The 25,745-nt window shown below is 37.2% G+C and overlaps 1 protein-coding gene across 13 annotated transcripts in view; it reads right to left on the bottom strand.

The window, feature by feature from the left end:
* The window catches only part of MAP2 (microtubule associated protein 2), a 291,178-nt gene that overhangs the window by 259,568 nt on the left and 5,865 nt on the right, over nt 1-25,745 (bottom strand). The window contains exon 1 of one of the 13 annotated variants that reach the window (XM_038585594.1): nt 22,761-22,894. The exons of the other annotated variants lie outside the window; for them this stretch is intronic. The gene's annotated coding sequence lies outside the window, so the exon portion shown is untranslated. Of the gene's footprint in view, nt 1-22,760; nt 22,895-25,745 lie in introns of those variants that run through there. 13 annotated transcript variants of the gene reach the window in all.

The following is a 25,745-nucleotide window of genomic DNA, read 5'->3' as shown; positions in this document are numbered from 1 at the left end:
TGCTTTTGTTGTTACTATAAAATTGTTTGGCTTGGTTCCTTCATGCTTAGGTAGTCCTACATCAAAAACTTTCTACCACTATAAAATTAAAATGGGGTTTCATTTTTATTCATTAAATATCCAACACTTCCAAAATCATGAAATGTTTTTTAACATTTTTTTTAAAAAATGTTTCTAAAAAAAACTGAGTAATTCCAAGAAGGGTAAATATGTCCAAGCTACTCTTGAGACCTTTCTTTTTCAACAAAAAAAATATAAAATATACAATGAAACAAGGAAGAAAAATTCCAAGGCAGACCCTTGGACACAACTACAGTCAAACAATTGACTGCAGGCATACATAAATCTAATGAAGGTATGGAATCCCAGGACTACATTCACCAGTCTGCCAATGTATCCTTTATTTCTGTATTTGACATTTGTTAGTCAATGAAAAGAACTATGGTTAATAAAAAGTGAGAAACTGGGATCCCTGGGTGGCGCAGCGGTTTGGCGCCTGCCTTTGGCCCAGGGCGCGATCCTGGAGACCCGGGATCGAATCCCACGTCGGGCTCCCGGTGCATGGAGCCTGCTTCTCCCTCTGCCTATGTCTCTGCCTCTCTCTCTTTCTCTCTCTGTGACTATTATAGATAAATAAAAATTTAAAAAAAAATAAATATTAAAAAAAAAGTGAGAAACTATATGAAAAGTTACGTTTTTCTTAAATAATTTTACTTTTTCTAAAAATACATCAAGTTTACAACCATATGATATTAAATTGAGCAATTTTATTTTTAAGATTTTTTAAAAAAATTATTTGAGAAAAAGAGAACATGTGCAAGTGGAGGAAAGGGAAAGGGGAGAGGGAGAAAATCCCAAGCAGATTCTCCACAGAGCACAGGCTTCACCTTATGACCCTGAGATCATGACTGGAGCTTAACCAACAGAGCCACCCTGGCACCCTTAAACAATTTTAAAGTTACCTCTCCAAATTCAAATATATTCTAATATTTGGTTGTTTGGCATCATGCAGATGAATCTTGTTATGGAACACTGATTTTTTATGGCATTCTATAATGGGCAGGAAGCATAGGTACTTAGGTTTTTTTTTTTTTTTTTTTTTTTTTTTTTTTTAATATTTTATTTATTTATTTAGGATAGTCACAGAGAGAGAGAGAGAGAGGCAGAGACACAGGCAGAGGGAGAAGCAGGCTCCACGCACTGGGAGCCTGATGTGGGATTCGATCCCGGGTCTCCAGGATCGCGCCCTGGGCCAAAGGCAGGCGCCAAACCGCTGCGCCACCCAGGGATCCCCGGTACTTAGGTTTTGATTGTCAAAAACATGTGGCTTTTAGTTCATTTAGTTTATGCTATGTTTTATGGTCTATAGACAAAAAAAAAGAACTGCTGTGTTTCCTTGTTGAGTTTAAACCTACATATTATTAAAACATGCTGCTTAAATAATACCTCAATGTAAAATTGCTATTATGAGTAATTTTCTTGGAAAATGTGGGTGGTTGAATGGTTTGCCAATGCTTCTTATTATTATTCCCAAGTTTAGTCCTGCTGGTAGAACATGATTTTCTACATCATATTTAATAAGCCATCATAGTTAAGATGTTACATAAAAAATGACATCTTACTCTCTTAAGGCAGATGATGTGCCTAGCAGGATCTTGTGTTCTGAGTGATTTTTGCTTTTGTTTAAGAAATATGAACACCAGCTTTTTTTCTCTTGGTCCCACCAACATTTTTGGCTACATGTTTTAAATGTGTTGTGATTTCTCTGCTGAAAAACCTGTGCCACATAGCTTTAGCGTTTTAAGAAAACCCAAATAGTGAAACCACACTCTGTACATCTACTCTGAACAATGACTATGACATGGTGTTTCTTTTCTTTTTTTTTTTTTTTTTGGTGTTTATTTTCATGTCATATTCTCTATCATCATCTAAGCAGACATACATTGTGCATCTCATAGTCACTCTTTTTAAAGATTTTATTTATTCATGAGAGACGGGGTGGGGGGTGCGGGGGCAGAGACACAGGCAGAGGGAGAAGCAGGCTCCATGCAGGGAACCAGATGCAGAACTCAATGCCAGTCCCAGGGATCATGCCCCGAGTCAATGTCAGACGCTCAACTGCTGAGCCACTCAGGTGTCCCTCACAGTCATTTTTTTAAATGTAATCATAAATGTCGCTCTTGAGACCATAAAGATAATAATGATTATTAGTATCCCTATTGCCCATTAGATGTGTTAGAATAGGATTGTGTTTTATTTTTTAAAGTAATTGTTTAAATTTCTTAAATATGGGAACCATTTTTAAGTAAGCTAACTAGGTATTATGTGACTAGGAATCACAATCCAAGTATTTGTAGATTGTAAACCCAAATCTGAATGATACAGAAATATTATTTTCCAAATCCAAAGGCTTCGAAACTAAATAGTTCCTGGGAGATTTACTGACTACAGAATCAGGCAAAAACAATGCTACATTCAAACTAAAGTAATGAACTATGTCTTCAAAGTAAAGCTGGTAATCCATCCATCATCCCAGAATCTTCATTTATGCTTTTTTAAATTTAACAACCACACATTTTTTTGAAAGTGTGGAATTTTACATGTTTTAAAATTTAAATGTACACTATTTTAAAAATGGCTCCCGATCAAAAAAACTTAATACAGAAACCAAGTGTTTGGTTTTTTTTCACATTTCTTCAAAGACTATTTCAATAGTAAATATAGTAAACTGTCTCAATGATGGCTTAGTTTGAAAAAGAGTTGTTATAATTAAATTCCAAGTTAAATAAATAACTCACCTCTACTAAATGGGATTTGAATTATACATTAATCTTTACTTTCCCCTAACAATTCTAAAGTAATTTTGTTAAGTTGCAACCAATAACTTACTTAAGATCTTGATTCAAAGTATCAACCCAATTCAAGTTCTAATTTTAGACCAATAGCTTTGCTACCCCATCCATACTACTGACTAGCTGGCTTTAATTGTAATGTATGTTAATATTTGACCTGACAGCCCTATATAGTAGATGTAACCCAAGACTTTTAATTACAAGATACCTAATTAGTATTACAAAAACATTCACTCTATATTATTTAGGCATAAATTATTAATTTTGTTATTCATTAAGACCGAGCGATATAATTAACCTTGAGCAAAGATAAGGAATATTAAATGTGATAGACCAATTCCATATGTTAGTCCCCAAGGAAGACTTAAAGTAGGAGGTCCTAATTTCCTGCACTGACTTGAAACAATATGCTAAACTTCTGATTACTTTGCTGGTTCTAATGATTAATCTATTTGGTAAATTGTTTATTGCCATTAAATTAAGTTAACCTAAGCAAAACAATATAAATTTCAAGCATATTAGGATTCTTGCTGACCTTATGAATGCTAATATCATTGTCTACCTAAATAAAATAATTATTAAACAAAGGATATTGTTACAATAATTCTTTCTTAGTGGCTTATTCTTAAAACTCAATTTGCTTGGAGGTCTGTTGAGCAAAAAGAACTCAAAGTCATGCCAAATGTGTAAAGTTTAAACCCATAGCGTGGTCCTTCAACAGCTGAGAATTTTAGCTCATCCCTCTTCTATTAGCAGTAAAACATTCTTATTTTCCAAGAGTAATGTTTAAGCAATGTTTAACATTTTAGAAAGCATTAGGAATCTTTTTTTTTTCTGAAAAATCACTAAATATTTATTGAGCTCCAATGCTGTGCTTGACACTGTGTGCCACCATTTTCACAAAGGCTCTCTATCACAGCTAATTCTCATAAGAACCCTTTAAAATAGGAACTATCTAAGGTGAAGAAACTGAGGCTCAGAGCCTTTAGTTTACCCAACGGTTGGGTGCTCTTGGGGAGCGTAAGGTGAAGAGATTAGAAGCATTAGAAGCACAGATCAAGAAGCATGATAAAATTACTTGGTATACTGAAGTATTTGACTGAAGTTAGCTCCTTGGACGGAAACTCAAATGTAGGAGTCAAGTACCCACTTAATCAAAGCAATCAGTAGCAAAAGCTAAATACAACCATAAGCCAGCATTGTTTAGTTCAACAAATAATTACTAAGTGTGTAGCATAAGGCAGGCACTCTGCTAGCTACTGGATTTACAAAGATGAATATGATAGTTCCTTCCCTCAAAAAGTATACATATCCAATGGGAGAGAAATACAAAAACTGATGTGTTTTTTTTTTTAAATAATTCTTGATTTCTTTTTTTTTTTAAGATTTTATTTATCTATTCATGAAAGACACAGAGGAGAAAGAGAGGCAGAGACACAGGCAGAGGGAGAAGCAGGTTCTATGCAGGGAGCCTGATGTGGGACTCGATCCCGGGACTCCAGGATCATGCCCCTGGGCTGAAGGCAGGTGCCAAACCACTGAGCCACCCAGGGATTCCCAACTGATGTGGTTTTGAAAGATGAAAAGCAGTTAGTCTTTTCTGGAGGAAAAAAAAAAAAGCTAAACTATAATTGGAAGAATATAGTAATGTGTAGAGAAGTACAGGAGTTTGGGAGTTCTAAGAGTGCCAAAAATATAGGCAGGGAGTGGCTGACAATAAGGTTGAAGAGATAGGGAACTTAGAGATTTGCATGGTTTTAGAAGATATGTTAAAAAGACAATGGATTCGGGATTTTAAAGAAAAGAGTAGTCTAGTTAGATACATAGTTTAGAAAGAACACTCCTAGAAAGGCAATTTAATAAGAAAAGAATGGAGGCAGGGAAATTGCTCTATTACAGATGAAAGGTAGAAAACCAATTCAATAAAAAAGGAATGAAAAGGAGAAAAAAAATGGAAAGAAATACACATTTAGGAAATATTTTTAGAAGTCTAGGATGACCTTTGGTTTCTGACTTGGAACAATTCCATTACCTATAACAGGAACTCTAAGAAGAATGTACGAGGATGTTGAACTAAGTTTCATTATGAACATGTTGAGTTTCAGGTGCCCACAGAACCCAACTGAAGTATATGAATCTGACTGTCAAGAGAAGAAGCCCAAGCTGGAGACACAGATTAGAGAGTTATGAGAATACAGGTAGTTTAAAGCTGTGAAAATTGAACAGATCAATCAGCAAGAGTGCATATAGAAAAAGAATCATGGATCCAAACAAAACACTAGTTTGGAAGGGATGGCGGGGAGGTGCTAAAATTTAAGCTGATAATTAATTTGCTAATCAAACCCCTTATTATTTCAGGCATTAAATTTGATCTGGTCTTTAGCTGTTTGGACACTATAGAAATTGTTCACCAGCCTATATAAACTTTACAGTCATATAAAAGACAAAATCACTATCACTATTTCATAAAAAAATATATGTATAAGGCCCCCATACTCCAAAATCCTGAATTTAAAGTTTTATTCCCTTTTACAGTTTGTGTAAAATCCAAATATATGTCAATATATTTCCTTTTTTTTTTCTCTTTGACATTTGGTTCCTTCATTATAGAATCATGATGTCTGAGTAATAGTGACCTTAAATATTAGGATTAGAAGGTCAGTTCAAATGAACATACACCTATATGACTTAGGTGTAGCCCTTTGGACCTTTTCTGAAGGTCCAAAAAATTTGAACAAAGAATTGAACTTAAATCTGAACAAAGAATAAAATATAAACAAATTTACTTGTGAAAATCCTTGGATTTGAAAACTTTCATGGGTTTTTGTCCTCTGGTTTATAAAGAAAATCCTGACCAAGTTCATGCTTCATCTTTCTATTTTGTTCCCTTGTGGCACTGACTGCTGCATTGTACGCAAAGACTTCTGTTTTGATTCATAAAACCACATAAATTGAAATGCAACTCATGCCAGCACTGTAGTTCAATTTACAGCTCTCCTATGGTACTGATGTAGTGACTTCCTCAATTCTGTGCGGTTATCTTGTGATTTGGATTCAGTCCCAGCACAACTGAAGGTCTGTTCCTCAATGAATTCAACTGCCCAGAGTACTAGACAATCCATGGGTTGTATCCAGTTAGTTTCTTGTAAATCACTTCCCTCCCAGCCTTTCAGTTTATCATCCGTGACTTGTGCATACTAGAAAATTTCCCCAAACCCTTTTCTTACTCTGATTGCACTGGGCATTGTCTGAAAGGAATGGCTCTCATTATCCTCCTTTGATAATTTACATTTTAATTCTATTTCCACAACAGCTGGCCTCTGCTTTGAAAAATGGTACAATAAATCCTTTGGGCACACCTCCTCCTCCTTTCCATCCTTTCCAAAGCATCATGTCTTCCAAAGAACTTACATCTGAAGCGGAAGACATTCTCAGGGAATTTAAATGGATATTTATAGATCATCTAGAATTAACAAGAAGTTTGAAGACGTTATGAGAAATATTCCTTTCATAATAAGTTTGATGGATTAAGATTTACTACACAAAAAAATCAAACATGTACCATATATATTAGTGAACAGAACATTTTTATTATCTTACTATTGCGAATAACTTTTTCAAAAACAATTTTTTCTTTTTATAAATTCACACAATCTATGGGAGGGCAAATACCTATCTGCCAAGTGTGTAGTTACATCCATCTTTTCCTAAGGGCTTCCCTCAGGGACACCTGGGTGGCTGGCTCAGTGGCTGAGCGTCTGCCTTTGGCTCAGGTCTTGATCCCAGGGTCCTGGGATGGAGTCCCACAGGGAGCCTGCTTCTCCCTCTGCCTACGTCTCTGTGTCTCTCATGAATAAATAAAAATCTTAAAAAAAAAAAAAGCCTTGTCTCAGTCTCATCTTTCCAACAGCTCACATTATTTGTATCACTCATGTTAATATAGAACGATACTATAACTTGGTTCCTATTAAGGCCAGTACATATATGGCCAGTACTCCTTCAAGTACTTTTCTTTCTTTAAGATTTTTTTTTTATTTATTTGAGAGTGAGCACAAGCCTGGGCCAGAGAGAGGAGAAGCAGACTCCCTGCTGAGCAGGGAGCTTGATTCGGAGCTTGATCCTAGGACCAAAAGATTATGACCTGAGCTGAAGGCAGATCCTTAACATACTAAGCCACCCAGGTACCCCCTCTAAGTATTTTTAAATAGGTAAATTAGTGATGTGGTAAGTGTTCATTTATAACTTGTTTGGTTAACCAGGGGATGGGACATGGTTGTCTTCCCCTACTCTATAATAAGTTCCTAGAAAGTAAGGATGCAGTCTTCTTCATACTGCTAACATGTCTCATCACAAGAGGGGGCTCATAACTGGTTCTTAATAAGCATTTGCTGAATATAAAATAGGTGCCCACAATGGATAGTTTGAAAGGCACCTCATAATGCCAACCTTCCCTAATTAAAAACAAAAACAAAAAAAACAAAAACCTTATCTCTATAGCACTTTAATCATTGAAATCTTTGCTGGGCATATAGCTAGCTAACATGACAAACTGATTTGTGCAAAAGTGGGAATTAATTCAATGTCTTTTCAATTAACCATAGAATGTGAAGTGGTCTTGGAGACAATTATATTCATCCCCTCATTTTGTGATTAGAAAACTGAGGCCCAGAGAATAAATAATTTTCCTAAGGCCTCAATAGGAGTTGTAGAGTGATAATGCTTTCTGCATCTTAAACAAAGGTAAAGATTGAGATTTTAGAGAAATGGATTTTTTTCTTTTTAAGAGAAAGGGACAGGGTCAGTTCCTTAAAATATTACTACCAAAAAAAGAGTCATTATTTCCTTTTTTGGTATAATGCTAAATAAGCTGTGTTAAGCTTTTTTGGGATTCTCAACTACTTTCTCTAAAATCATTCATTATTCAAACATATTTGCTGACCCTTCCCTTCATCCACATAATTTTCTTGGCAGTAGGGATACCCTGTGGGTACTCTACAAAAAAATAAATAAAAATCATATAGTGACTAAGAGATCTTAATAATGAGATTACCGAATTTCTCAAAGATATTTAAAAAGTGAACTACTCTATGGAAATGTTTACACCCTACATGCAATGATCTAGAGAGATAAATATAAGTGCAAAATAATAGAAAGTTTTTGATTCATCATGAAAAAGTTACTGTGTCAACCATACCAAACAATAAAATAAAGGTCTGTAAAATATTATTTTCATTTACATCCTCATCCAAATAAATTCAGTACAATGCCCATGTCTCTTCACGTTGTATATCCCAGAATCAATTTATGGCATTACTTAATATTGACTTAAAATGTGAACCGCTTAGACTTAAGTCCCAAGGGCTACAGTTGCTTAGTTTTCAGCTGTTAAAAAATGGCTGATTAAACCAGTGGATGACAGACATGTCTAATATGTGGGAATTCTGTTGCCTTTTTCTTTGGCATTAGAACATTTTGTTCACCCTGTTTTACTTCCTGAGAAAGAAGAAATTGTTATCCTAAAAGTCAGCTCTAGTTTGACTTCCAGATTCTTAGATTTAAAAACAAAACAAAAGAAAAACTTGAGAGATCTCTGACAGCCATCTTCATTTGAAAGACAATGGAACAGGGCCAAAGAAGTTGTAGATTTTTTTGGAGGGAACTTCCTTTATGAGTCTATGCTAAGACAAGTTACCCTTTGTAAAACCACCATGCACACACGCATTAGGCATCTTGGTCAAAGGAGTATAGGTATTGATAAATGTGGACCTTGGCAATCACTCATAGTTGTAGAATTAGGTAATCAGGTGTGTAGTCCTATCAATGACAAGTGAAACAGCAGCAGCAATGTGGGCTCAAAGAAATAACAATGCAATGTAAAGGTGAAGTGATTGCCATAAGACTCCACTCTCTGTTCTCCATTTTATCTTCTCTCACTTCGGACATGAAGAAAAAATTTTATGATGAGTCAATGTACAAAATGATACATGCATATATCCATGTATAAGTGTTTAACTTAAATTATATTAATTTAAGTAGTGATAGAATAAAACTCAGTAAATTACACTTTAAGTAGAAAATGAAATTCTCTTAGATTTGGCATGAATTTTTCCAACAAAGAGTCAATTTTTCTTCTAATATTAGATTACGCTATAACTAATTATATAACATAGTTATCTCAAATTCAAAATACTGTTTCAGTGTTTACTACATCATGTGTGCAGATACATCATGTGCACACTGACATTTCCTATGGCACTCTCCTTGGGTAGATCTGAGAATCATTACCAAGTGGTACCTAATTGATAACAGTTTTTTTTTCCTCAGGCTAATGGTCACATAAAAGCTCCCTTATCCATTATGCCATTTCTAGAAGAGTCAAACAAAAACATCTCACTATGAATTTAATAGGACAGTCAAAATTAGTCCAACTATTTAATTCCAATGTATTAACAAGACCTATTATTAAAATCAGAAGACAACAGTATCACTTCACATGAAGAGCATGTAGAATAAGAAAAATTAAAACTTGTGGTTTCTTTTTTTTTAAGACTTTATTTATTTATTCATGAGAGACAAAGAAAGAGAGGCAGAGACCTAGGCAGAAGGAGAAGCAGGGTCCCTGCGGGGAGCCCGATGCAGGACTCGATCCCAGGACCCCAGGATCATGACCTGAGCCAAAGGTAGCTGCTCAACCACTGAGCCACCCAGGTGCCCCAAAGCTTATAGTTTCTTATACCATGGGTCCTAGATGTCAATTTGGAGTGAGAAAACCTCACACAGCATTCTGGAGAGAAGGTGACAATATTTAAGTATCTGAATTCTATTCCCCAGAGTATTTCCATAGTCATGAACTCATAAAAGAGAGAATATATTGGGTTTTGGCAGCTTCCTGCCAGGATCACTTGAGTCCTGAGGGTTGAAAAATCATTTGAAAGGCATTTGTGACCACAGCCACAGTAAAAGGTTCAGAAACAACAAACCATCCCATATTTTTAAATGTGAGGACGTTAGATTTAATAATATCATATTTACATAAAAGTCACAGTTTATATGTGAGAAAATTATTTCAGTTGCGGAAACTGAATAACAAGAGCAATGCAATCTGTTCTAATTTAATAGCAAACATGATTGAAATGCCATACCACCTTCACTTCTGGAAAGTTAGAAAACTATGAGCACACATTTAATGAAAAGTGGCTCTCTCATGAAAATATAGAAAGTAGCCTTATTTACACTTTACCTTTTTCTAAAAAAGGATTCAAACGATAAGGAAAAAAGAAATCACTAGTAAGAAAATAAATCACAGAAGAGTTAGCATGTGAAATGCTTAAGTTCTTAAGAGTTACTGGACATGGCACACAATTTTATTCTGGGGGTACTAGAGGCCGAGAAAAAAAATGTAAACACACCCTGTGCCTATATGATGAAACTAATCCAGTGGTTTAGGATTACAGTATCTACTATGTTCTGATTTGAGAGAAATCTAAAGATTCTCTCCATGTGCCTTCATAAACGGAAATATGCAATGATTGCCCTTAGATAGTCTACATCTATTTGTGACCTCTTAAAAGTATGATGACCTAATTTCAAAGACCTTTTCTAGATTCATGTTAAAATAGGACAGTATATGCCAGGAGTCGGTAAGGTACAGTCCATAGGTTAAATGTGCCGATCACCTTTATTTGTAGATAAAGTTTAATTGGAATACTTCAATGCCCATTTGCTTCCATATTGTTTATGGCTGTTTTCTTGCTACAACAACAGAGCTGAGTAGTTGCAACAGAAAGTATACGTGACCTACAAAGCCTAAATGTTCTCTACCTGGCCCTTTACAGAACAGCTTGCTGACCCCTACCATGTGATACAGGTTATAAAGATATTAAAACTTTTCAGAATGCAAATATTTAAAATCAGAAATAAACAGAAAAAATATTTTTGAAATATTTGGGGAAAATCTGTGTTTACTTAAATATATACTCATGTGTCATTGATTTTCAATAACGGTTTACTGTATTAATTTGTGAAGTCATGCGGTCTATTTCCAATATAGCCCAGAAATCAAAGAAGTTATATTGAAATTTGTCCTTATTTCTTCACGCTGTTTTCCAAAGCCACAGTCCTTTTAAAAATACTTATTTTGCATGCATGTGACATACCCTAAAAAAGCTCATATTATAGTTCTACATGGCTCCTAACTCTTCTGGCTTCCTCAAATCTTCTGGAAGATGTCAAAGGGCTGGCATTCCTGACTCCATCCCCATCAGTGTTGTCTACTCCTATTCATTGGTATCGATATTTTCTCAGACGTTCATGAAAATGTCTGAAACGTAGTTTCCAAACAAATCTCTTAGTCTCACACTCTAAATAGGTTGGTGTCCCTATGCTATGCCAGATATAGAAATTCTAAACCTGCCACTCTACCCTCTCAAATTTGTCTTGCTGATTGTGGGATATTACGTTCCTCCTTCACTGATTTCCAAACCCTTCACTCCAATGGTCTTAGGATAAAACCAAACTCCTACTAAACCCAGTGTTTAAGGACCTCTACAAATCCAAGACTACTTTCCAATCCCACTCTTCTCCAAAAGGAATCCTCCATTGCAGGCAATCTGGTTTACTTTTCTCATTGTCATCTCAGTGCCTTCGCTTTTACTACCATCCTACCTGGGCACTCTTCCAAACCCAGCCACTTATGCAGCCCCACTCCACATTCTGCTTCCCACATGAAATCTTTAGCTTCTGCATATGGTGATAGATCTCCCTCTGAATTTGCATAGCATTTATAGGCCATACTATTCTTTATCATTTATCTTATTGTGTGTTATATTCTTTTTTAGTTTTATATCGTAAATTTCTAGTCAATGTCAATTAGAGAAGAGCAATATGCTATATATTTTATATTCTGTAGCATAAGCATGATTGTACACTTAGAAGAAAATTACTATTTCTTTTTAAAGCCTGATCATCAATCCTTTAAAATAACATTTTCCTTTTTATTTGATGGTTAGTGATATCTCAATATTAAAAAGCCCACATTTGAATAAAATTCCAAGAACAATACTTAGTTTAATGTATATCAGAATTATTTCTTGGTTTGTTATTCATACTTTTAATATTTAATTTGAGTAACTGCAAGCCTGGGGAACAGACATATCACTCTATCTAATGGTTCCATATTAAATCAATTTACATCATGATTTAATTAATCCTAAAACCAAAACAAAATTGAATCAAGGAAAGAAGCTTGACAAAAAAAAATAAATAAACAATTCAATTCTTTATTGTAAAATAAAAATACTAATTTCTCCTACATTGTGTGACATATCGAAAATTTCCTGTAAATAACATTACATCAAGGAACAAAAAAAAATTAATAGTTCTGTTTTCTACTGAGGAATGCCTAGAAAAAAGTAAGCAGCCTTGAAGTAGGCCAGAAGTAAAATCAATCAAATGTCAGGCAAACTGTGTTTAATGCTGGATTCAATAGATTATTACACCAGGTCTACAAATATCTGAAAAGTACATTAAATATTTTAGTATAAGTAATATATGCATGATCATTAATCTCACAGGAGATTCAAGATCATCATAAAATTGGGATCAGCTCACTTACTAAATTCTCAGAATACTTAAGCCATTGCCTCCAAGAAGCAAAATATGTGTTACTCTGCTATGTAATTTATTTATAAATACCGGTACCATGTTGGTTCTTGCTTGGCACCTGGCCTTGTTTACCACTAAAGCTGCTGTGGAGAAATAGCCAAAAAACACAACCATATTGAAATTAGAATGATTTCTGTGACTGCTTTTCTCAAATATGTATCTGTACTTTTCTCCTTAGGTTTGCTTTTTAAAAGTCAGTTTTGAGTAAAAAAAGGATACAAGAGGTTAAGATAACTTATACATGTAATTTCCCAATATCTGAAGATAATGACACAGTTTGGGTTACTTATGTGTAGAGCATTATAATAGACCAGGTTAACATAAATCTAATTTTATCCCCACCATCGATTTCTGACTTTCTAAATTATTTCTCTCTTGTGATTTAACACATTAGTGAATAAGATACAGATACACCTACAGGGACTCAGAAAATATAATTAATTTGAAAGCTTTTATGAGATTCCCAAAAAATTCTGCTTCTGTTACCTTAAAAATTAGAATGCACTGCATATCAAAACCCCTTATCTTGGTCAAGAGGACCTGTGTGGCCTGGTACTTGTCTTCTGCTCATCTCCTTTCCTACATCCCTTTATCACGCTCATTAGACTCCAGTGCCACTGACCTTATATTTGTTTCTCAAATATGTCAGGCTTCTTCCTGCTTCAAAGCTATTTTTTATGCTGTTTCCATTACTTGAAAATTCACGCTATACCCTCCCCCTCCATTCCCATGGCTATTTCTCATTACTGAATCTCCAAAGACAGCCTATCCCATCCCAAATAAGCTCTATTGTACGTTTTTGTTTCTTCTTCCTTATAGCAATTACCTGTTTCAAATGTTCATTCATTTATTCATTTGTTAGTTTCTGTCTCATAAATTCCCTGAGGGTGGGAATTTGTATGATATATCCCAATATCCTACACATTCAGAAAAATTCTTGCTGCATAATAAGGATACACTAGCCATCTGTTACATAAATGAATGATTTATGTTCCATGATGTTAGAAATGCCCATAGCTCACTAGCCTGATATTTAAGTGGAAGAAAGATAGATAGTGAATCTATACCAAGGAAGAATGTCATTTTCTATTCCAAGGAAAAATGTCATTTACTGAAGGGTATTATTTTAATTTCCTGGAGATCATGTAGATTTTCTAATTATCAAATTCAATAAACCACAATTAAGAGGAGCACAGAATAACTTATTTTTAAAAATTTGCCTTCGTAAAGTGTAGATTCCTGGTGTGCAGTTAAGATGATTTTTTCTGTATTTATGACTCAAAATACAAAAACTTAAGGGAAAACAATATGCACAACCCAGTCTTTTGCAACTGTGCATGGAACTATTTTAAGGAATTCTCTTACATCTACTCAGTGATAAAATAGTCGCTCCAATTCTGACGAGTGATTGAACATGTTCATCTAGAGAAATAGGATATACTATATCACATTCTCTAACAGAAGGGTAACATTAGAATTCCTTCACTCCCTAGGTAGTGATATTGTTTCGGTTTTCAGTGACTAGGAATGTTTCTCTTTAAATATTTAAGCATGATTTCTGCTTAATTTCTTCCCTCCAAGATGCTTTTCATGCCTTTCGAATATTTGTCAACTTAAGACTCTACAATGCCTAAGCAGCATGGGTTGCAGGTGAAGCTCTACTGAACACAGCAACCACAGCAACACCTAATTCTCATTTAGTTTGCTGTCTCCTTGGAAGAAGTGAAAAATAAGAAGGATGGAGCACTGGAGGCAGAGAAACAAAACAGGAAGACGTACAAGAGAGTAAGAAAGTAAGAGGCCCACAGCCTTTCTAGCTCACTTCCTCTCAGCTAAAAATATGAAAGCTGGGGGAAACACAAAAGGAAAGCTATTTTTGAGAAAATTTCATGTTGCTAGAGGTCAGAAAAAAAGTTTCAATCTGGCTATTTTTGTTGGATTCCCCTTGTACACAGAGCCAAGTTTAAACACAGTCTCCAGCAATCTGGAGGCATCAGTATAGATAGTTCAAGCTCTGAGAAAAGCTCCTTGGCTTTCCAAGTACCTTGAGTCTGAGCACACATCCCCAGAGAATTTAAACTTCTGTTTTAAGAGATCCAAACCGCAGGAATGGGCCTGGGCAGGAGCCCTGTCAGTGTTTCCTGGATCAGGTTTAGTTAGTCTCACCATTTTCAGAAGTGTGGCTGGCATGTCGCTAGTTGGAACGGCCTTAGAATTCCAAATCCCTCCCTCTTTTGTGTCCATGGGAAAGTCACAGTTGAGTCACAAGGTTGGGCAGGTATGACTGTCACTTCACCGAACCCCTTCAGCTCAGAAAACGGTCATATAATCAGAACTGGAAATGGAGAGTCAGAGTGGAATGGTACCTCACTGGCGCCCTCAACAAGCACTGAGCAGGAGCCAGAATGGCTGAGTCTTAAGCCTGGCTCCACCTCTCAGGACCTTGGGTAAGCCACTTAACAGCTCCCTGTACCGGTTTATTTATACATATACCAGAGGTTCACACCATCTGCTCTTGCCAGTCCCTCTTTCCCTTCAAACATCATCTAATTTATATATAATTAGCAAGTCTTAAGAACCAATGTCCCTTCTGCAATGGGGTACAGAAGTTAAGAACACAATTAATGCCATTAAGTAAAGAATACAATTAATGACATTTTATGTTTTCAGCTATGTAAGTACATAATCCTTTTAAGCCACTAATTAATAGGGTTACAAAGAGCTACTCTGTTTATATAGACTATAAATATATTAGAAGCCAAAGGAAAAGATTTTATTAAAAATCAAAAATCAGTTTATTCATTTGCAATATCAGCTTTTTAATGGGAAACTTTAGATTCTTATCACATACCCTCATGTAGTCTTTAAGAAGGGGTTGAAATAAGGAGTGACGCTGTCCGGGATTGTGCAGTTTTCATAAACTCTAATTTTGAGAGTGACCACCCTCACATCTATTCAAAACAAAAGGAATAAAAATCATGGAACTGGTGACTGAATATGAAATATATAAGAACTGTAAAAACAAAACAAAACAAAACACCACAAAACCTCAATTTCACCAAGAGCCGCTACTCAGTAGTCTATAACAATTTCCATCATGTAATCTATGAATGAGGCAAGTTTGGTTTGAAGCACAATGGCCAAAGCCCATTTAAATAAACCCTAGACCACACTCAATTTATTGTTTGAGAAGATATTTGGCTTACAGTAGGATGCTTAGTGCTTTCTGGATGCTTTCTTGACAGTAAAATTTCTAAAGATCTATCAACTCTGGCTTCTGCTGTTTCAGTGAAGATAAACTGCATTTTGCATGCAAAAGTAGTGCTACCTACACTTCTTAAAAGATAAATTTAAGGGTCATATTTCAATTTAGGACATTTTTATCAAAACAGAGATGTTTTTATTTTGGGCACAGTATTTAGCTTTACCATTTGATTTCAATAATGGAAAATGGAATCTGGACTATATCTCTAAACAGAAAAGTATACAAATAGGTTGAAATTCATCCGATCTGATTTCATTAATGAACACCCATAACATCATTTTTCTTTTCTTTTTTTAAAAAGATTGTATTTATTTATTCAAGAGAGAGAGAAGCGACAGAGAGAGAGCACACGTGTGTACGTGGTGGAGTGGGTGGTAGGGTAGGAGCGGGCGAAGCGGACTCCCTGCTGTGCTGAGCAGGGAGCTTAGATGCTGGGCTCCATCCCAGGACCCTAAGATCATGACCCAAGCTGAAGGCAGATGCTTAATCAACTGAGCCACCCAGGTGCCCCATAAAATTGTTTTTCTTATCAAATTGTATTTAATATCAAATGTTCACATGTGGAACATCATAGTATAGTTTTTCATTTTCTCAAAGTCAACTGATTGCAAAATAATTTATTTCAACTATAAAAAATGGAGTACTTCTAAAAGACTGTCTACAAAGATTATTACACACACACACACACACACACACACAAATACTACCAACCTAGCCCTTTGTGAGACACAAGGCAAACAAATTTCATGTGATCAAAAGCTACTATATGTACTGACTCCATATTATTGTCCACTGAAGAAAAAAACTTTATGCTCTTGGTTGCAAACTTTTTCAAACAATAAATGGTAAGTATGTGCAGTAAATTAATGAATGAGGTCTTGTCCCAACTATACTCAATAACATTAACATAAAAAGAATACATAGCTGAATCCTTAAACTTTTTTGCCTGTTTTTAAAAATGAGCCAAAGAAATATAGTATCATACAAAAAGTAAGCAGCATCTTGTTTAAAATATTGTTCTGCCAAAAATCTGCATACACTTACGGAAAGACTAACCACAATTTTGAGAGGTTCAAGGCCCAAATAAAATAATAAAACTTCACAGCTGATCATCAATTGCTTTAGTGTCAGTGACAGTGATGCTGCATCATTCTTTCTAAGACAATAAAATTGAGAACATGTTTCGGTATCAACTCATTATAGAATTTCACTGTTGTCCATGAACAATACAACACAGTACTGTTACAACTGTTACAACAATAACATGTAGCCAACTATAAGCCATTAACACTTAAATAAGGTAATGTGAAAGGCTCATATCGGCATCATTAGTTAGCATCAAATTAATAGAATTTGTGTATTTACTAATGAGTTTGCTTTAAATGTAATAGACCTAGATAGTTAAATGATGAAATATTCTCATGGATATTCAGGCACTGTCTTTTATGATCATTTTGAAATGGATTCAAGATGGCTAATGATGATGTTGTTCAGAGCAATGTAATTAGAAATATTTTATACAAAACTGAATACATCTAGTTCAATATTTTCTGATTGGTCATTGAGTAGTTGGTACTCAAAATATTAAGTATTTATCTGTGGAATTAGTTAACTAGCATTAACTGAAGACAATGGATTGACTGACTCATAATGACTTTAATAGTTAATTTAATTTATAAAAATAGCTGAACCATTTTACTTGGTGTCAGGTAAGAAAAATGACAAAAAAAAAGTAGTTGGTTAACCAGATTTTTCACTTTGAAAACAATTAGTGGTATAGATGTACTATTTTTACCTGCAGATTTAAAAAAAAATAATTTAAAGAATGCTGGTGAAGACACAGTTGGGATGAGCACTTAGATTTAAGATAAGGGAACCTGGGTAAACTTGGTTTAAATCATGGGAAGAAACAAGGTAGTAACTTTTCTTCCAGATTCAGAAAGGCCTCCTAGAGGCAAAACACACAATCAAAGACTAGTATACAAGGAAAAGATTATTCAAGGCTAGAGGATAAAGAAGGCAAGATCAAAGAAAGAGCCAAGACAGGGATAGAACACTGAGGAGGGAGAGAAGGTAGCATAAAACTGCATGTTAAATGAGAAATATAGATGTAATGGAAAATAAATTCAATAAAAATAGCAAGCTATACAGTATTTGCATTTTCTAATGATCAATGATTTTTTGCCAACACAAATTGAAAAGAAAGAGCAAAGAAAGGGAAGAAGAAAAGAGAGAAAAGGTCTGGGGGAAGAAGGAAGGAAAAAAGAAAACAAAGAAGGGGAAAGTCAAGCTGTGTGACCTTATTACAAGTAAATTTATTTTCTCTATAAGACTTATTAACATAACAAAAAAGCAAAAAACAGAAAAGAAATTTGTTGTCTCTGGCGAGTTTTAATGGAAAACAAATCGTTTAAAACTTTCCCCAAAGCCCACAATATAAGTTAACCAACTGAAAGAGGAAATCCTGAGCTCTTTATTGTGTCTAAATTCCCAGAGAATTTCATTAAAATGTAGAAGTAATAAGTATCATGTTAAAATACTATAACTCAAAGGAAAGCTTATTTCTCTTGAACAGGAGAGATTAAGTTCAAAGATTAGATTCAAAGTGTTTTCCCTAAAAAGTCAACTAATTGTATTCACGTTGTTTTAAAATTTTTGATACACTACAGAACTGCTTCCAATAAGCATCTTTTATAAATTTCATAAGGAAACACCTACAGCCTTAGTTCAAAGTAATGACAGGGAAGAATATGGACAAAATATTATGAGGAGGTAGAAAAACAAAACAGATTTCTTACTTCTCCAACCACTTAGACGCAGGCTCTTCTCCATCCGGAATCAACTATTAACAATGAGAACCTGTTTTCGTTCTTCGGTTCTCCTCCTACTGCAACCCACGCACCCACCCAAACTTCTCCACAGACCCTTCCCCTTGATTTTGGTGCTTTGTCTATCATTTCTGACTTCATAGTTCTTTAACTGCTTTTGAGGCCTGGAATCAACTCCTAGGACTGATAATCCCTTGAAAATAACCGAAGTTGCTTCTCAGAAAACTATGAATTTTAACTTTCGTGTGCTTACAGCACTTAAAGATATTACTTTCTACAGCTGACTGATGGAAGTGCTTGAGGGCCTATCAGTATTTGCAGTATGTATGCGTATATATACATGCACACAAACAAAGAGTTATATTTTATCATGCCCTAATTAAAAATATATAAATATATATGGACTCGAAAGGTAGGTATACATTAGGATATTTATGTAACTGATGCATAACAGCTTGTCTTTGAGATGCTGGGACATCTCCTCTGTCTAAATGCAGTCCCTTGCTCTCTGCGTTATAGCTGTAATACAACAGCTACTCATCTGAACGTCCCCTCTTACAAAAGAAATAAATTCTTCTAATTTTATTTGTAAATTTCTTAAAGCCAGGGACCATGTCTGCTATATTTTTGATATTACATAGCCTGCAGTATGATTATTTCTAATAGGTGACATATAAATGAATAATAAATAAATAGGAATAAATGCTCTCCTAAAAGCTAATTTGTACTGAGAATAATACTATTAAAGAATACTAGTAATAGTAATAGAGAAGTCTAACATTCAAATGTGAGATTAAAATGGTGTAGAGGGGAAAATTGGTGAAATGATCAAAATACTCTCCATATCAGAGGTATAGAACGAGTAGATCAAGACAATGACAATAATAAAGATATAGAGAGAATTAAGGTAGCAAAAACAACTGATATACCAAAAGAATCAGATATGAATCAGAGAGCTTAATAGCATCTTTAATTCATGGATCAGAGACAAAAGAGCTTATGACTTTTTCAGAATATTATCTTCAGGTTCATGCATCTAGTAATGACTTACCTAATGACTACTGTTAGCATTAAGGAGAATAGTATTGACCTGGGGGTATTGTTGTCACCTACTATAACTGTTATTTCAGATTCTTTATCTTAATCTGTCACAAGGAAATGAAGAATTGAAGACTTCATTCATCAGAATAATCTAATTCAATACTAAAATCCCCAAGTTGGTTTCAGATAGTCTGTCTCCCGTGGATATTGATGAATAATTTAGGGATGCACACACTGCTATGTATGCATCTAAACAAACATAATAACTATTTAATTTTCAAGTCCAACAGTGGAACTATAGTTCTCAAAGTAGTCCAGTCTGTTATCCAGTTGCTAGTAAAATTCAACACAAAATATGTGTGTCCTAAGAAAACATGCAAGGATACACTAACAAATATTTTTTCTTCCTTCTCCCTTCTGATGTTTAGAAAATTTGCAAATTGATTTAAGCCAAAAGTGGTAAAGGAATGAAATAGTTCCTTCAGGCTTAGATTCTGTGCCAAGTTTCATTTCTGGCTGCATATTTTTGTCCAAGTTCAAGATCTCTGAAAAGAAATACTTTGAAAAGAAGTACTTAAAAGAGAAAATATCCCTTTAACCTCAGCAAAGCAATATTAGTAGAGGCTGCTATGGGATGAGAAGGGCTTCTGCCTAGGGATGGGCGTGCTCCTGGTGTTTGGTTTCCACTGAGAGGATGTCTGCTCTCTCAATGAATCTGAAGTAGCTACTATGATGAGGTAATGGCTGTGCCAGTTTCACTGGGTCATGCTCTCTCAGCACATTCTTTCTCCTCCCGGAGTAGGTGCTGTAAACAAGTCATCCTGAGAGGGTGGCGGTGGAGAATTAACAAATCCTACATTCAAAATTCCTGAGACATCTATCTCTGCTTTTGGTAGTCGAGACCCAACCAGAAGCTTAAAGTGGCACCACCAGCCAGAAAGAAACAGGTTATTTGCTTGACAAGAAGAAGGGGAAAAATAAGAGAGGAGAGAAACAAAGAAAATGAAAACTAATGTAATCAAAAATTTTAAAAGAAGCTCAATTTTTAAATTACTTAGATCTCCAGGTGTATGTGTATTAGACAATTTTCTACTTACATGTAAAATTTTTTTAAACTTCTGGAAATTAAATGGTATTACAGCAAACTATGAAATACTATAAATTAACATGAAATAAGTCACGAACAGATAAGCAGCATGGACCAATGATCTTAAAGGCACAATAGCTTCATAACATGCAAATCATGAATACAGATGTAAACCTATGGTCATCAAAGAAAATTATCAGAAAATCAATGTTACAATACACACACAAATACAATATTCTTTATTGAAAGAAAAAAATGCCACCTACCTTTACTTGGAGGGAGGATGCTTTTGTGCATAAACGGGAGAGGGTTGACTGAAACACCCAGGATTTACAAATTCATAAAGATTTCTACCGAAATACACCTATTGCCCAGTTAAACGGGTGTTTAGTGTCACAGTCAGGTGAAAGGCTATAATCTTCCTCTTGGGCATTCTAAAGGGCTTTTATTTATTTAGTCTATTTTCATTGCCAAAAAAAATATAATTGCCCACAATGAAATGACAGCATGACAGAGCTATGCTTTATACTGGGCTGGTACCTGAAGCTCAAGCCCAGGACATTTTGCATAATGTGGCTCACATAAAAGGCTTTGTTCTCCATCGCCTCACTGCGGCTGCAAACCTCAATTTCAGTTTGCAGTCATTTCCTCTCCTGGATCAACCATTTTTAAATAAATTATACCTTTAACATTTGAGTTAGTTCCTTGCCAACATCCATTAATCCCTCTCCCTCACATTCAAAATTATATATCACCCCAACAATATTTTTTTGTTCTGCACTAGAGTTCAGTCACACCATAATCCTCAAACCCTCAAAAAAAAATTTACAAAGATTTGTCCTTTAAGTATCTATTCCCTTTTGCAATATTATGTATAGTGTATTATATGTGTGCATGTGTGTGTGTGATGTGTACAAGTGCACACATGTGCATGAGTATGTATGTGTATGCATTTAAACGAAAACCCTTCACATTGTGTCAGTTTTAAGTGTCCATGTCCTGGAAGCATTATGCTAAGGGCTTACAGCAGATGGCACACAGCAATTGTTATAAACGGGCTTGTTGCTAATGAAAGCTTTTTATTTTCTGACAAAAATCCTGAAGCCTTGATGCCAGGCAGTATAACATCAATTCCAGTTTTCAAAGATGCCTTTTTTTTCCTGACCCCATCTGCTTTACTACCCTCACCCCTCCCCTACACACACCCAAACACACCTCCCCACTCCTGGCTCCTTTCATACACTCCTTTAAATCTCCATCCTTAAACAAAAGACTAGGTTGGGGAAGGACGAAACTCGGCATTGCGGGCCCCCAAAAGCCTTTTAAAAAGAAAAAGAATAGACAGACTGTAGGTGCAGGCTTCCCACCCCCATCGCTTGAAACAGAAAGACTGTGTGGACGTTCAAGCTCATCCAGACATATTTTCGTGTCCCGCCCTCCAACACGACCAGACACTTGATTTTTTCATTTTCCTAAAATCATATTTATCAATTTTCTTCTTCCAGCTATTTTTGGAAGAATTACAAGGAAAATGATTTCAAATTGAAAAGGCTTCCCCAACTCACTCATTCGTCAGTGTGCAGGTCTCTGCAGCTAGAGGGACAAAAAAAAAAAAAAAAACTCTACCCCCCCCCCCCCCCATTATCTTTGTATGACCCACTCCTCGTCTTTCTACAGCTCAGGTGATACTGGCTCTGAATGCACAGGGCTATCCTAACCCGACGTAAGTTCCCGGGGCTTCAAAGTGGTACCTAGCAAGGTCACAGGCTGTCCTAGGAACCTAGGGCCAGGAAGCAGCAGCAGCGCCCATTGCCCTGCTCTGTGCGGACACCTGGGGAGGCCGGGCCCGAGGCTGCCGCCAGGTGGGAGGCGGGACAGGCGGCCAACCTGCGCCGGCTTCCAACACACAGGGGACCAGACAGCCCTGCCCACCCTTTCCCGGCTGAGGCTCCGTCCACGCACAGAGCCAAGCGGGGGAAGGAAAGGCGTCCTGCACGGAAGCCGAGGTGGGGCGGCTCTCTTACCTGGACTGGACGGATGCACCCGCGGGGGCCGCTGCCTGCGCTCCCGGACTGGACGACTCGGTGCCCTCCGGTGAAGGTGGAGGGGAGACGGGGCAGGGGAAGGAGGAGAAGAGAAAGAAGCGGAAGGAAAGAAAGGGGAGCGAGGAGGAGGAGGAGAAGGAGGAGGAGGAGAAGGAGGAGGAGGAGGATGCTGCTGCCTCGCGGCCGCCGAGAGCCCGCGCAGCCCGAGCGCCCGGCCCAGTCTGAGCACCGCCCTGGCCGGGGCTCCCGTAGCCACCGCCCCGCCCCGGCCCCGCCCCCCGCGGCCGCCGCCCCGCCCCGGCCACGCCCCGCGGCCACGCCCCGCCCCGGCCACGCCCCGCGGCCCCGCCCCGGCCACGCCCCCGCGGTCCCCGCCCCGCCCCGGCCCCGCCTCCCCATGCGGACGCCTGCAGGCGGCTCGGCGGGGCCCCAGCGGCAGTGCCCCGCAGGGGGAGCGCGGCCCGGCCTCCTCCGCCGCCGCCGGACACCGCTCCGGGGCCGCCGGCCACGCGGGGCTCCAGAGAGTCCCCCTCCGCCGCCACCGAAGGGAGGCCAGCTCCCTCGGGCCTGAGACACCCAGCGGACCTCCTCCTCTGACACCTGGGGGGGAATTGGTGTCCCCATAAATGCCCTCCTTTCCTTCTCTTGTCACTGTGAGGCGAGGGGCCCCGCTACCCCTCCGCGCAGAAGGCTCGCTGGCCTCGCTTGCACAAACCTGACAGCGGTTGCATCCGGAAAATGGGTGGGGGGGGTGATGGGGGGGGCATGAGGAGAGAGAGCAACTCTGGTCAGTACTAAGGGAGCAATGGCTAAGAATTTAGACGTCTTTGCCACTAACCAGATGCATTCATTCATTTTTTCATTCAACAAATGTTTAATGATGCCTACCCCATCCGGCCCTGTTCTAGGCACTGTAGAAACAGTGAATAAAACAGACTCCTCTGCCTCCCTCCCCCTACCCAAAACTACTGCCTTCAGGGATTTTATTACACGCTAGATAGCTAGATGTATGCTCCAGAGTCCCCCATCTTAATCTAATTCACAGTATATGAGTGAGGATAAAAATATTAACCCTACCCCTCTGCCGTGTTTAATATGAGGATATAATTGCATCATGAATAAGAAGAGTCTGTGAAGAGTATAAAGAATAAGAATAATGAATTAGAAAACACAGAAAATGTTGACCTTGAAATGTTGCCATTAAAAATAACACCTTAGATACTTCTGAAAGTGATAGGACCAATGGGGAAAACAGATGATTCTTTACCTCAGAATCTTCATAATCAGAGAACGGCACTTTATTATAAGTGAGAGAGGTAAGATGCAACTCAGAGTTGCTTCAAGCATTTCTATCAAGTTGTAACAGGTGTTTTTAAGGTCAGCCGAGAGAGTGAGGTGTGGCTTGTACAATTTCACAGTGCTGATGAAACAGCACTTATAATTTGGTTTTGTCCCTTTATTATCCGTAGAATCATAGATCTATAGAACATTAGAGTTGATTTCCTAGAGTTGATTCCTAGTGATTTTCCAATACATCTGGTTTAATTCCCTCAATTTTCAGATGGAAAAAAAGAAACCTAATGATAAGAGGCTGTGAAGATGAAAAACTATAACAGCAAACTCTGAAACCCTGGCCTCTGAAGTCACACCCCATGCTCTCTGTATTGCTTCCCTCCACCCAGCTTCACCCCATATCTCGGTGACGCTTCCAGTGAGGTTGGAAGTATCAGGGCACACCCAAGTAGCAGGGAAGTTGGAGGAGTTAGGTCTCTTCCTCAGAACAGGGCCTGCTTGAGAATAGATCTTAGGAGACTTATGAAACCATATGAGGGATGGAAGGAAGATTATGAATCCTGCCAGGGTGTTAGCAAACTGACAGGCATGACCTAGCACACTGGTGCAGATGCTCACTGAGAGTATCTCCAGTACAATTATTGTTTCTCAGTTCTGTTAATTCTGTGCTATTTGATACAAGAACCACATTCCAAAAGGACGGCACTCCCTGCTGCCTTCTTTCGCTTCAGGAAGAATTCCCCTGAGTCTGCATCAACTCTGAGCTTAAAGTAGATTATGTACCTCGAGCACAATCCTGCCCATCCTCATGTTCTGCAAGCAAAATATTATTCTAGCTTTGCAGAAGTCAAGGGTTGCAAGTCTTACAATGTTATTACTGTCTTTCAAAAATCTTTTGAATCATCTAGTGTTTGCATTTCTGTATAAATTTTCACGCCAACTTATCAATTTCTATAAAAATAATGCTGTTTTTTAGTTGAACTTATGTTCAATTTATACATCAAGTTTTGCAGAATTGCCATCTTAGCAATATTGAATCTTCTAATCCATGAACATGGTATAGGCCTCTATTTCTTTAGATATTCTTGAGGTTTTATTAAAAATACATATATATTAATAAGCTCTATTTCTCATAATGCTTTTGTAATTACAGAGAAAAATTAAACAGAAAGTATAGAGAATTCCTAATATACTTCCTTTCCTTCTGCCCAGACTTTCTTCTATTAGTAACATCCTGCATGGATATGTTACACCTGTTACAACTGTACTCTTGTCCCCATGTGGCAGCCACGAGGACATCAGGCATCCACGAGACATTTTAGTTCTTCCGTCATGAAGCATCTCCCATGAGGAGCTGGGCCAAGTTCACTGGGCTCTGCCTTTAGGGCACATTAGACATTATTATTAATAAAGAGAATAGTTTACATTAAAGCTTGCTCTTGGCCTTGTAGTTTTGCAGATTTTGCCAAATGTATACTGTCATGTATCTACCATTTACAGGATGATATAGAATAGTTCACTGCCCTAAAAATCCCCTGGGCCCTACTTATGCCTCTCTCTTCTTTCTCCTCCCTACCCAGATGTCATATAGTTGAAATCATACAATACATAGCCCTTTCACTATATATTGGCTTCTTTCATTTAGTAGTAAGCATATGAGATCTTTTCATG

This window comes from Canis lupus, chromosome 37 (genome assembly GCF_011100685.1).
Source record: "Canis lupus familiaris isolate Mischka breed German Shepherd chromosome 37, alternate assembly UU_Cfam_GSD_1.0, whole genome shotgun sequence".
Classification (NCBI taxonomy): domain Eukaryota; kingdom Metazoa; phylum Chordata; class Mammalia; order Carnivora; family Canidae; genus Canis; species Canis lupus.
Note: the sequence above shows the minus strand (reverse complement) of the source record. Positions and strands in the feature narration are given on the sequence as shown.